The following is an 11,894-nucleotide window of genomic DNA, read 5'->3' as shown; positions in this document are numbered from 1 at the left end:
ATATCTGGGATTTGATCACTCGCCGTTGGAGGCTTCTAATATCTGGGATTTGATCACACGCCGTTGGGGGCTTCTAATATCTGTGATTTGGAGCCTGCTTTTGGGGGCTGCTTATAACTTAGAATTGAAACCTGCCGTTGGGGGTGCTAATATCTTGTATATGAAACTTGCCGTTGGGGGCTAGGTATATCTGGGATTAGATCACCTGCCGTTGGTGGCTTCTAATAGCTGGGATTTGAAACCTGTCGTTGGGGGCTGGGAATATCTGGGATTTGATTCCTGCCGTTGGGGGTTTCTAAAATCTGGGGTTTGATTCCTGCCGTTGGGGGCTTCTAAAATCTGGGATTTGATCACCTGCCGTTGGGGGCTGGGAATATCTGGGATTTGATTCCTTCCGTTGGTGGCTTCGAATATCTGGGATTTGATCACCTGCCGTTGGGTGCTGCTAATATCTTGGATATGAAACTGGCCGTTGGGGGCTTCTAATATCTGGGATTTGATCACTCGCCGTTGGAGGCTTCTAATATCTGGGATTTGATCACTCGCCGTTGGAGGCTTCTAATATCTGGGATTTGATTCCTGCGGTTGGGGGCTTCTAAAATCTGGGGTTTGATTCCTGCCGTTGGGGGCTTCTAAAATCTGGGATTTGATCACCTGCCGTTGGGGGCTAGGAATATCTGGGATTTGATTCCTGCCGTTGGTGGCTTCGAATATCTGGGATTTGATCACCTGCCGTTGGGTGCTGCTAATATCTTGGATATGAAACTGGCCGTTGGGGGCTTCTAATATCTGGGATTTGATCACTCGCCATTGGAGGCTTCTAATGTATGGGATTTGATCACTCGCCGTTGGAGGCTTCTAATATCTGGGATTTGATCACACGCCGTTGGGGGCTTCTAATATCTGTGATTTGGAGCCTGCTTTTGGGGTCTGCTAATAACTTAGAATTGAAACCTGCCGTTGGGGGTGCTAATATCTTGTATATGAAACTGGCCGTTGGGGGGCTTCTAATATCTGGGATTTGATCACTCGCCGTTGGAGGCTTCTAATATCTGGGATTTGATCACTCGCCGTTGGAGGCTTCTAATATCTGGGATTTGATTCCTGCCGTTGGGGGCTTCTAAAATCTGGGGTTTGATTCCTGCCGTTGGGGGCTTCTAAAATCTGGGATTTGATCACCTGCCGTTGGGGGCTGGGAATATCTGGGATTTGATTCCTGCCGTTTGTGGCTTCGAATATCTGGGATTTGATCACCTGCCGTTGGGTGCTGCTAATATCTTGGATATGAAACTGGCCGTTGGGGGCTTCTAATATCTGGGATTAGATCACCTGCCGTTGGTGGCTTCTAATAGCTGGGATTTGATCACCTGCCGTTGGTGGCTTCTAATAGCTGGGATTTGATCACCTGCCGTTGGTGACTTCTAATATCTGGGATTTGAAACCTGTCGTTGGGGGCTGTGAATATCTGGGATTTGATACCTGCCGTTGGGGGCTTCTAAAATCTGGGATTTGATCACCTGCCGTTGGGGGTTTCTAATATCTGGGATTTGATCACCTGCCGTTGGTGGCTTTTAATATGTGGGATTTGATCACCTGCCGTTGGTGGCTTTTAATATCTGGGATTTGATCACGAGCTGTTGGTGGCTTCTAACATCTGGGATTTGATCACCTGCTGTTGGTGGCTTCTAATAGCTGGGATTTGGTCACCTGCCGTTGGTGGCTTTTAATAGCTGGGATTTGATCACCTGCCGTTGGTGGCTTCGAATATCTGGGATTTGATCACCTGCCGTTGGGTGCTGCTAATATCTTGGATATGAAACTGGCCGTTGGGGGCTTCTAATATCTGGGATTTGATCACCTGCCGTTGGTGGCTTCTAATTTCTGGGATTTGATCACCTGCCGTTGGTGGCTTCTAATTTCTGGGATTTGATCACCTGCCGTTGGCGGCTTCTAATTTCTGGGATTTGAAACCTGTCGTTGGGGGCTGGGAATATCTGGGATTTGATTCCTGCCGTTGGGGGCTTCTAAAATCTGGGATTTGATCACCTGCCGTTGGGGGCTGGGAATATCTGGGATTTGATTCCTGCCGTTGGGTGCTGCTAATATCTTGGATATGAAACTGGCCGTTGGGGGCTTCTAATATCTGGGATTTGATCACTCGCCCTTGGAGGCTTCTAATATCTGGGATTTGATCACTCGCCGTTGGAGGCTTCTAATATCTGGGATTTGATCACACGCCGTTGGGGGCTTCTAATATCTGTGATTTGGAGCCTGCTTTTGGGGGCTGCTTATAACTTAGAATTGAAACCTGCCGTTGGGGGTGCTAATATCTTGTATATGAAACTTGCCGTTGGGGGCTAGGTATATCTGGGATTAGATCACCTGCCGTTGGTGGCTTCTAATAGCTGGGATTTGAAACCTGTCGTTGGGGGCTGGGAATATCTGGGATTTGATTCCTGCCGTTGGGGGCTTCTAAAATCTGGGGTTTGATTCCTGCCGTTGGGGGCTTCTAAAATCTGGGATTTGATCACCTGCCGTTGGGGGCTGGGAATATCTGGGATTTGATTCCTTCCGTTGGTGGCTTCGAATATCTGGGATTTGATCACCTGCCGTTGGGTGCTGCTAATATCTTGGATATGAAACTGGCCGTTGGGGGCTTCTAATATCTGGGATTTGATCACTCGCCGTTGGAGGCTTCTAATATCTGGGATTTGATCACTCGCCGTTGGAGGCTTCTAATATCTGGGATTTGATTCCTGCGGTTGGGGGCTTCTAAAATCTGGGGTTTGATTCCTGCCGTTGGGGGCTTCTAAAATCTGGGATTTGATCACCTGCCGTTGGGGGCTAGGAATATCTGGGATTTGATTCCTGCCGTTGGTGGCTTCGAATATCTGGGATTTGATCACCTGCCGTTGGGTGCTGCTAATATCTTGGATATGAAACTGGCCGTTGGGGGCTTCTAATATCTGGGATTTGATCACTCGCCATTGGAGGCTTCTAATGTATGGGATTTGATCACTCGCCGTTGGAGGCTTCTAATATCTGGGATTTGATCACACGCCGTTGGGGGCTTCTAATATCTGTGATTTGGAGCCTGCTTTTGGGGTCTGCTAATAACTTAGAATTGAAACCTGCCGTTGGGGGTGCTAATATCTTGTATATGAAACTGGCCGTTGGGGGGCTTCTAATATCTGGGATTTGATCACTCGCCGTTGGAGGCTTCTAATATCTGGGATTTGATCACTCGCCGTTGGAGGCTTCTAATATCTGGGATTTGATTCCTGCCGTTGGGGGCTTCTAAAATCTGGGGTTTGATTCCTGCCGTTGGGGGCTTCTAAAATCTGGGATTTGATCACCTGCCGTTGGGGGCTGGGAATATCTGGGATTTGATTCCTGCCGTTTGTGGCTTCGAATATCTGGGATTTGATCACCTGCCGTTGGGTGCTGCTAATATCTTGGATATGAAACTGGCCGTTGGGGGCTTCTAATATCTGGGATTAGATCACCTGCCGTTGGTGGCTTCTAATAGCTGGGATTTGATCACCTGCCGTTGGTGGCTTCTAATAGCTGGGATTTGATCACCTGCCGTTGGTGACTTCTAATATCTGGGATTTGAAACCTGTCGTTGGGGGCTGTGAATATCTGGGATTTGATACCTGCCGTTGGGGGCTTCTAAAATCTGGGATTTGATCACCTGCCGTTGGGGGTTTCTAATATCTGGGATTTGATCACCTGCCGTTGGTGGCTTTTAATATGTGGGATTTGATCACCTGCCGTTGGTGGCTTTTAATATCTGGGATTTGATCACGAGCTGTTGGTGGCTTCTAACATCTGGGATTTGATCACCTGCTGTTGGTGGCTTCTAATAGCTGGGATTTGGTCACCTGCCGTTGGTGGCTTTTAATAGCTGGGATTTGATCACCTGCCGTTGGTGGCTTCGCATATCTGGGATTTGATCACCTGCCGTTGGGTGCTGCTAATATCTTGGATATGAAACTGGCCGTTGGGGGCTTCTAATATCTGGGATTTGATCACCTGCCGTTGGTGGCTTCTAATTTCTGGGATTTGATCACCTGCCGTTGGTGGCTTCTAATTTCTGGGATTTGATCACCTGCCGTTGGCGGCTTCTAATTTCTGGGATTTGAAACCTGTCGTTGGGGGCTGGGAATATCTGGGATTTGATTCCTGCCGTTGGGGGCTTCTAAAATCTGGGATTTGATCACCTGCCGTTGGGGGCTGGGAATATCTGGGATTTGATTCCTGCCGTTGGGTGCTGCTAATATCTTGGATATGAAACTGGCCGTTGGGGGCTTCTAATATCTGGGATTTGATCACTCGCCGTTGGAGGCTTCTAATATCTGGGATTTGATCACTCGCCGTTGGAGGCTTCTAATATCTGGGATTTGATCACACGCCGTTGGGGGCTTCTAATATCTGTGATTTGGAGCCTGCTTTTGGGGGCTGCTTATAACTTAGAATTGAAACCTGCCGTTGGGGGTGCTAATATCTTGTATATGAAACTTGCCGTTGGGGGCTAGGTATATCTGGGATTAGATCACCTGCCGTTGGTGGCTTCTAATAGCTGGGATTTGATCACCTGCCGTTGGTGGCTTCTAATAGCTGGGATTTGATCACCTACCGTTGGTGACTTCTAATATCTGGGATTTGAAACCTGTCGTTGGGGGCTGTGAATATCTGGGATTTGATACCTGCCATTGGGGGCTTCTAAAATCTGGGATTTGATTACCTGCCATTGGGGGCTTCTAAAATCTGGGATTTGATCACCTGCCGTTGGCGGCTTCTAATTTCTGGGATTTGAAACCGGTCGTTGGGGGCTGGGAATATCTGGGATTTGATTCCTGCCGTTGGGGGCTTCTAAAATCTGGGATTTGATCACCTGCCGTTGGGGGCTTTGAATATCTGGGATTTGATTCCTGCCGTTGGGTGCTGCTAATATCTTGGATATGAAACTGGCCGTTGGGGGCTTCTAATATCTGGGATTTGATCACTCGCCGTTGGAGGCTTCTAATATCTGGGATTTGATCACTCGCCGTTGGAGGCTTCTAATATCTGGGATTTGATCACACGCCGTTGGGGGCTTCTAATATCTGTGATTTGGAGCCTGCTTTTGGGGGCTGCTTATAACTTAGAATTGAAACCTGCCGTTGGGGGTGCTAATATCTTGTATATGAAACTTGCCGTTGGGGGCTAGGTATATCTGGGATTAGATCACCTGCCGTTGGTGGCTTCTAATAGCTGGGATTTGATCACCTGCCGTTGGTGGCTTCTAATAGCTGGGATTTGATCACCTACCGTTGGTGACTTCTAATATCTGGGATTTGAAACCTGTCGTTGGGGGCTGTGAATATCTGGGATTTGATACCTGCCATTGGGGGCTTCTAAAATCTGGGATTTGATCACCTGCCGTTGGGGGCTGGGAATATCTGGGATTTGATTCCTGCCGTTGGGTGCTGCTAATATCTTGGATATGAAACTGGCCGATGGGGGCTTCTAATATCTGGGATTTGATCACTCGCCGTTGGAGGCTTCTAATATCTGGGATTTGATCACTAGCCGTTGGAGGCTTCTAATATCTGGGATTTGATCACACGCCGTTGGGGGCTTCTAATATCTGTGATTTGGAGCCTGCTTTTGGGGGCTGCTTATAACTTAGAATTGAAACCTGCCGTTGGGGGTGCTAATATCTTGTATATGAAACTTGCCGTTGGGGGCTAGGTATATCTGGGATTAGATCACCTGCCGTTGGTGGCTTCTAATAGCTGGGATTTGATCACCTGCCGTTGGTGGCTTCTAATAGCTGGGATTTGATCACCTACCGTTGGTGACTTCTAATATCTGGGATTTGAAACCTGTCGTTGGGGGCTGTGAATATCTGGGATTTGATACCTGCCATTGGGGGCTTCTAAAATCTGGGATTTGATTACCTGCCATTGGGGGCTTCTAAAATCTGGGATTTGATCACCTGCCGTTGGGGGTTTCTAATATCTGGGATTTGATCACCTGCCGTTGGTGGCTTCTAATATCTGGGATTTGATCACGAGCTGGTGGTGGCTTCTAACATCTGGGATTTGATCACCTGCTGTTGGTGGCTTCTAATAGCTGGGATTTGATCACCTGCCGTTGGTGGCTTCTAATAGCTGGGATTTGATCACCTGCCGTTGGTGGCTTCTAATATCTAAGATTTGATCACCTGCCGTTGATGCCTTCTAATATCTGGGATTTGAAACCTGTCGTTGGGCGCGATTTGATACCTGCCGTTGGTGCCTTCTAATTTCTGGGATTTGAAACCTGTCGTGGATGCTGGGAATATCTGAGATTTGAAACCTGCCGTTGGGGGCTGTGAATATCTGGGATTTGATTCCCACCGTAGTTGGCGGGGAATATCTGGGATTTGATCACCTGCCGTTGGTGTCTTCTAATGTCTAAGATTTGATGACCTGCCGTTGGTGGCTTCGAATATCTGGGATTTGATCACCTGCCGTTGGTGGCTTCTAATATCTAAGATTTGATCACCTGCCGTTGGGGGCTGCCAATATCTTAGAATTGAAACCTGTCGTTGGGGGCTGCTAATATCTTGGATATGAAACTTGCCGTTGGGGGCTTCTAATATCTGGGATTTGATCACTCGCCGATGGGGGCTTCTAATATCTGGGATTTGATCACTCGCCGTTGGGGGCTTCTAATATCTGGGATTTGATCACCTGCCGTTGGGGGCTTCTATTATCTGGGATTTGATCACTTGCCGTTGGTGGCTTCTAATAGCTGGAATTTGATCAACTACCGTTGGTGGCTTCTAAAATCTGGGATTTGATCACCTGCCGTTGGGGGCTTCTAATATCTGGGATTTGATCACCTACCGTTGGGGGCTTCTAATATCTGGGATTTGATCACCTGCCGTTGGTGGCTTCTAATTTCTGGGATTTGATCACCTGCCGTTGGTGGCTTCTAATTTCTGGGATTTGATCACCTGCCGTTGGTGGCTTCTAATTTCTGGGATTTGAAACCTGTCGTTGGGGGCTGGGAATATCTGGGATTTGATTCCTGCCGTTGGGGGCTTCTAAAATCTGGGATTTGATCACCTGCCGTTGGGGGCTGGGAATATCTGGGATTTGATTCCTGCTGTTGGTGGCTTCGAATATTTGGGATTTGATCACTCGCCGTTGGAGGCTTCTAATATCTGGGATTTGATCACACGCCGTTGGGGGCTTCTAATATCTGTGATTTGGAGCCTGCTTTTGGGGGCTGCTAATAACTTAGAATTGAAACCTGCCGTTGGGGGTGCTAATATCTTGTATATGAAACTAGCCGTTGGGGGCTAGGAATATCTGGGATTTGATACCTGCCGTTGGTGGCTGGAAATATCTGCGATTTCATACCTTCCCTTGGGGGCTTCTAACATCTGGGATTTGATGACCTGCCGTTGTTGGCTTTTAATAGCTGGGATTTGATCACCTACCGTTGGTGGCTTCTAATAGCTAGGATTTGAAACCTACCGTTGGGGGCTAGGAATATCTGGGATTTGAAACCTGTCGTTGGGGGCTGTGAATAACTGAGACTTGAAACATGCCGTTGGGGGCTGTGAATATCTGGGATTTGATACCTGCCGTTGGGAGCTTCTAAATTCTGGGATTTGATCACCTGCCGTTGGGGGCTTCTTATATCTGGGATTTGATCACCTGCCGTTACTAGGAGAGTTAGCAGAACAATTATTTACTCCTATAACATTGACGCTAATCTAATTCGCATAGCAACGGACACTAACGATCTGGGTTCGTTGTTGGATGCCAAGTTACACTTTTCCAAGCATATCTCGAGAACGGTTAAAGGCGGATGCACACATGGGTTTGGGAGCGGCAAACGGAACGGTAGCGGCAACGGCCAACGGAACGCGTCAGCGGAAAACCATACACACCTACTGTTTGGTTTGACGCCTCGCTAGCACCAACGCCACCGATTTCCATAGATATAGGTGGCATTGTAGGCACAAAATATAATGAAAACCAGTAGCAGACGAATACTTTGGTAATATGGATACTCTGGATGTTTTAAATTATATAAATGTTCAAAACATTTCACGAGCTCAAATAATTGTATGTCTCCTTCCAAATGCATATTATCAGGAGTTCATAATAACCCCCCTTCGGGGGTTTTTATGAACTCCTGATATTATACACTTAATACCGACCACATGTAAAATAATATACAGTATTCGTCTGCTTTCTAAAGAAACCACGTGATCGTCAAAACTGTCTTGATTGGATTGCGCTTCTCCGCCGTTCCGTTACCTTCGGCGAAAATAGAAAAATATCCTATTCTCGTCAAGGCTCACGAGCGGCAAGCGGAACACAGCGCGGCACGAACAAAGATGGTTGAGCGCATGCGCGCCGGCGACAACGGAAAGCGGCAACGGCTCAGCGGCGTATGTATGCATCCGCCTTTAAAATTCATGCAGCCGCACCTTTGGCTGTTTCTCTTAAGATTTGTCGAAAGTTACGCTCTCAGCGGCATTTTCGACTTTTATATTTGAGTCTCGTTCGCTCGCGTTTGATATTCGGTTGGGTTGCCTGGGCTATCTGCAGACAGTATCTTAAAAATAAAATTGAAGGCGTGCCACGAAAATTTATTTACTTTTGCCACAAATTCTTTATACCACGATCTAAATCTAACTATACCTTACTGGTAACTATTCTTAATATCCTAAAAATTGAAGATTATGTTAGTATTATTGATTTTACTTTTCTATTTAAATTGATCAATTACAAAATCCCCCTCTCTAATCTTTTAATGAACCTAAAATTTTTTACTCGAAAAACTTTGCCTTGCCCAGACACCTTCTATATTAATCGTAAAAGTTTAAACCCGATAGTTCGCATGCAAAGTACATGCAATAAATTTGCTAATATTGTAGACATTTTTCTGATACCCTGCATGATGCCAAGAGGCTAATCCGTCTTCAATTGTTTAATAATTATTAAATAGAACATTTCACAATATAACTTCCTAGTCTCAATGTACTGTCGTGGCTATTGTATTGTTTTATTTAATTGTAAATAATTCTGTATAATTTGGAATCATTCTAAGTAATTTCGTTTAATTCTGTATAATTTGTTTATTGTATACTTTGAATTATTCTCCTAAGTGTGTATAATCTCGTGAGTTGTGAACCAACTTTTTTTATACAAAATAAACTTCAATTTCATTTCATTTCATTTTTAAACCTTATCTACTGCGTTCATATTCCCTCTAAAACCGATAAAAGAACCGATTATAGTTTTAACTCATAAGAGATTGAATTTCCATTTTCAACAACGAGGGGTGAACAAATTTGTTTAGAAAGGAAATTATTCCGTACTAGTACCGTTTATCGAAAAGATATCACTACCCCTCCATGTGGTGGTGGTGGGGTAAAGTCCCAGAGTAAAACACAGCCGATAACGAAACTTCAACTAGAAATGATTGTATCATTATGTATCGAAATTATTTGTAGAGATCCTTATCAACTCAAATCGTGGCAGAGTTCCATATCATCGTGATAAATACAACGTTCACTGACAGGAAAATTTGGTGGGAAATAATATCGAAAGTGATGTTAAAGTAATAAGACATAATTAAAATACGATTAAAGATGGTGGAAAATGATTGAAGAAAATAAGATTGAAAGTGACGTTAATGATTGAAAACATATACAAAATATGATTGAATGTACACACAGAATAAAAATGCTGTAAAATTAACACTATGGTAATGGCAATACCGTATGCCATAAAGATGATGTTAATTTAATAGCGCATCCTCCCTGTTTTTGATACCCTCAACCATACTTTTTTATAAACAGTGGAACTAACAGTTTTAAGTATTAACTGCTCGTGTATCCAGGGGCGTTCGCAGCTTTTAAAATAACAGCTGCAGAGGTGGTTTCGAAGACAGTCTTTACCGTTGATTATATTGTAGGGGTCAATGGAAAAAGCAGCACTATATGATGTCTAAATATCTATAAATCACAGTTGCATAAAATGTAGGTTGCTGTAAAACTAACAAAAAAATATGTGGTTTTAAACTCACTAAGCACTGTAGATTAAAACGTGGTTTGCTGTGAAAATAAAAACACATCATACTGTTTCAAACCGCTTATGGCACACTAAAAAAATAGGGTTGCTGTAAAAATATCATTTCTTAGAACAGTTTTAAATCCCGTAGCTTATTTTGACTAAGACGTTCTTTGCTGTTAAACTAAAAGCACTCAAACCTTTATTAAAAACATTAAGCTCTGTTGGATAAGATGCAACTTGTCATTTATTTTAGACGACTAGCTGTTTTTAACGGTAGTTAAGACACTCCTTTAGGGTAGATTTATACTGGTTGCTGTTATACACTCTAAGAAAATGCGGTGTGCTTTAACACCTTTAAAAGTAGTTTATATGGGTCCAAATTTGACACCATTACAGGTGTTCATTTACACCCCTGAACGGGTTTAATAACACATATTTGTACAATTAGTGTCAAAGATAAGAATAAAATGGTGCAACAGAGATGTAGTTTAACACCTTTTTAACTCTTATATCGGACTGAAGTTAATTTTACTCCCATGAGAGTGTTGTGCAATTCCTTAAAGGGTGCAGCATAGCACCTTTCCGAGTTTAAATAACGCTTTTAAGAGTGTAGCATGACACCTTTCTGAGTAGTTGATTTATCGGCAAAGAGCGCTATATTCTTAGCAAGGTTCTACCTTGAGAGAACTTAAGAGGACAGTTCTAACAAGCAAGGGTAGTTCTCGCATGCAATGTGAAACTCCATAAAACGTTGGCCACTTGATCGACTTAAAATCCAGCGTGAAACTGCATGATAAGTTGGTCATTTTCACCGACTAAATTACTTCTGAAAAAGGCAGAAAGTTTTAAATTGCTTTATATACATCGGGTAATAAATTGGTTTTGGAGGCGATAATATCCCAGCAGTAGATACAGAATTACTCGCTAAATTTCATAATCTCTTTTCACGAAGAGTTTTTCGAGCACCAGAAACGCGTTTGACCTAATCTACTCTACAATATTTAAAAAAAGAAAATCCATTTTCTACTCTAATTTCTCTCTAAATAAAGATAATAATTACTCTCTAAATAAAGATAATAATTGTTCTCTAAGTAAAGATAATAATTTCTCTCTAAATAAAGATAGTAATTTTCTGTCACCCGTCGACAATAAGGATTTTACGCTTTCAATCACGCTCCAGTATCCTCTATTTCAACAGTCGAAGAAATCGAGGGAAATTTTGAAAGCAAAGCAAGTATTTACTGACATAATTTTTAAAATGGTCGTAAGGCACCGGAATATTACAATTATTGGGTGTTTTACTGAGTTCTTTCTTTTTCTAGCGCTTCTGGCCATAAGTTCATTTTCGAAATTTATAAGATGCGAAAATTATACGTCGGCATAAGTCTATGTTTGTAAACTAAAACTTTCTGTACGTGTATTAATTGAGCGTTAAGTACGTAATCATTTTAGCACTGCTAATGGTAACTCGATCATCGAAGGGGTAATCACTAAAGCTTTATGTTCTTCTATTAAGGGTTACTTGTGTGTAATCATTTTACTATGGTTGTTTTTAGAATGGTCTTACGGGTAATCATTTTAGCAATGTTAATGTTTTATTTCTCTTTGTGTCGCACTATTACATTTATAACATAAATATTTATTGAAGTAAGGATTACGGGTAATTATTTTAGCACAGTTTAAAGTAGCGCATCGAGGGGCTATTCACATCAATTTGATGTACGCCTGATAAGTAGGTTTCGCTGTGGCTACTATTACGAGCCCTTGGGTTGTTTTGTTAATTTCAAAACGGTGTTTTAAAAGTTTTATTTTGCACCGAATTTA

Source organism: Phalangium opilio, unplaced genomic scaffold (genome assembly GCF_054372755.1).
Source record: "Phalangium opilio isolate 3A_F unplaced genomic scaffold, DU_Popi_V2 ptg000063l_1, whole genome shotgun sequence".
NCBI classification, from domain to species: Eukaryota; Metazoa; Arthropoda; class Arachnida; order Opiliones; family Phalangiidae; genus Phalangium; species Phalangium opilio.
This window is presented reverse-complemented; position numbering follows the sequence as displayed.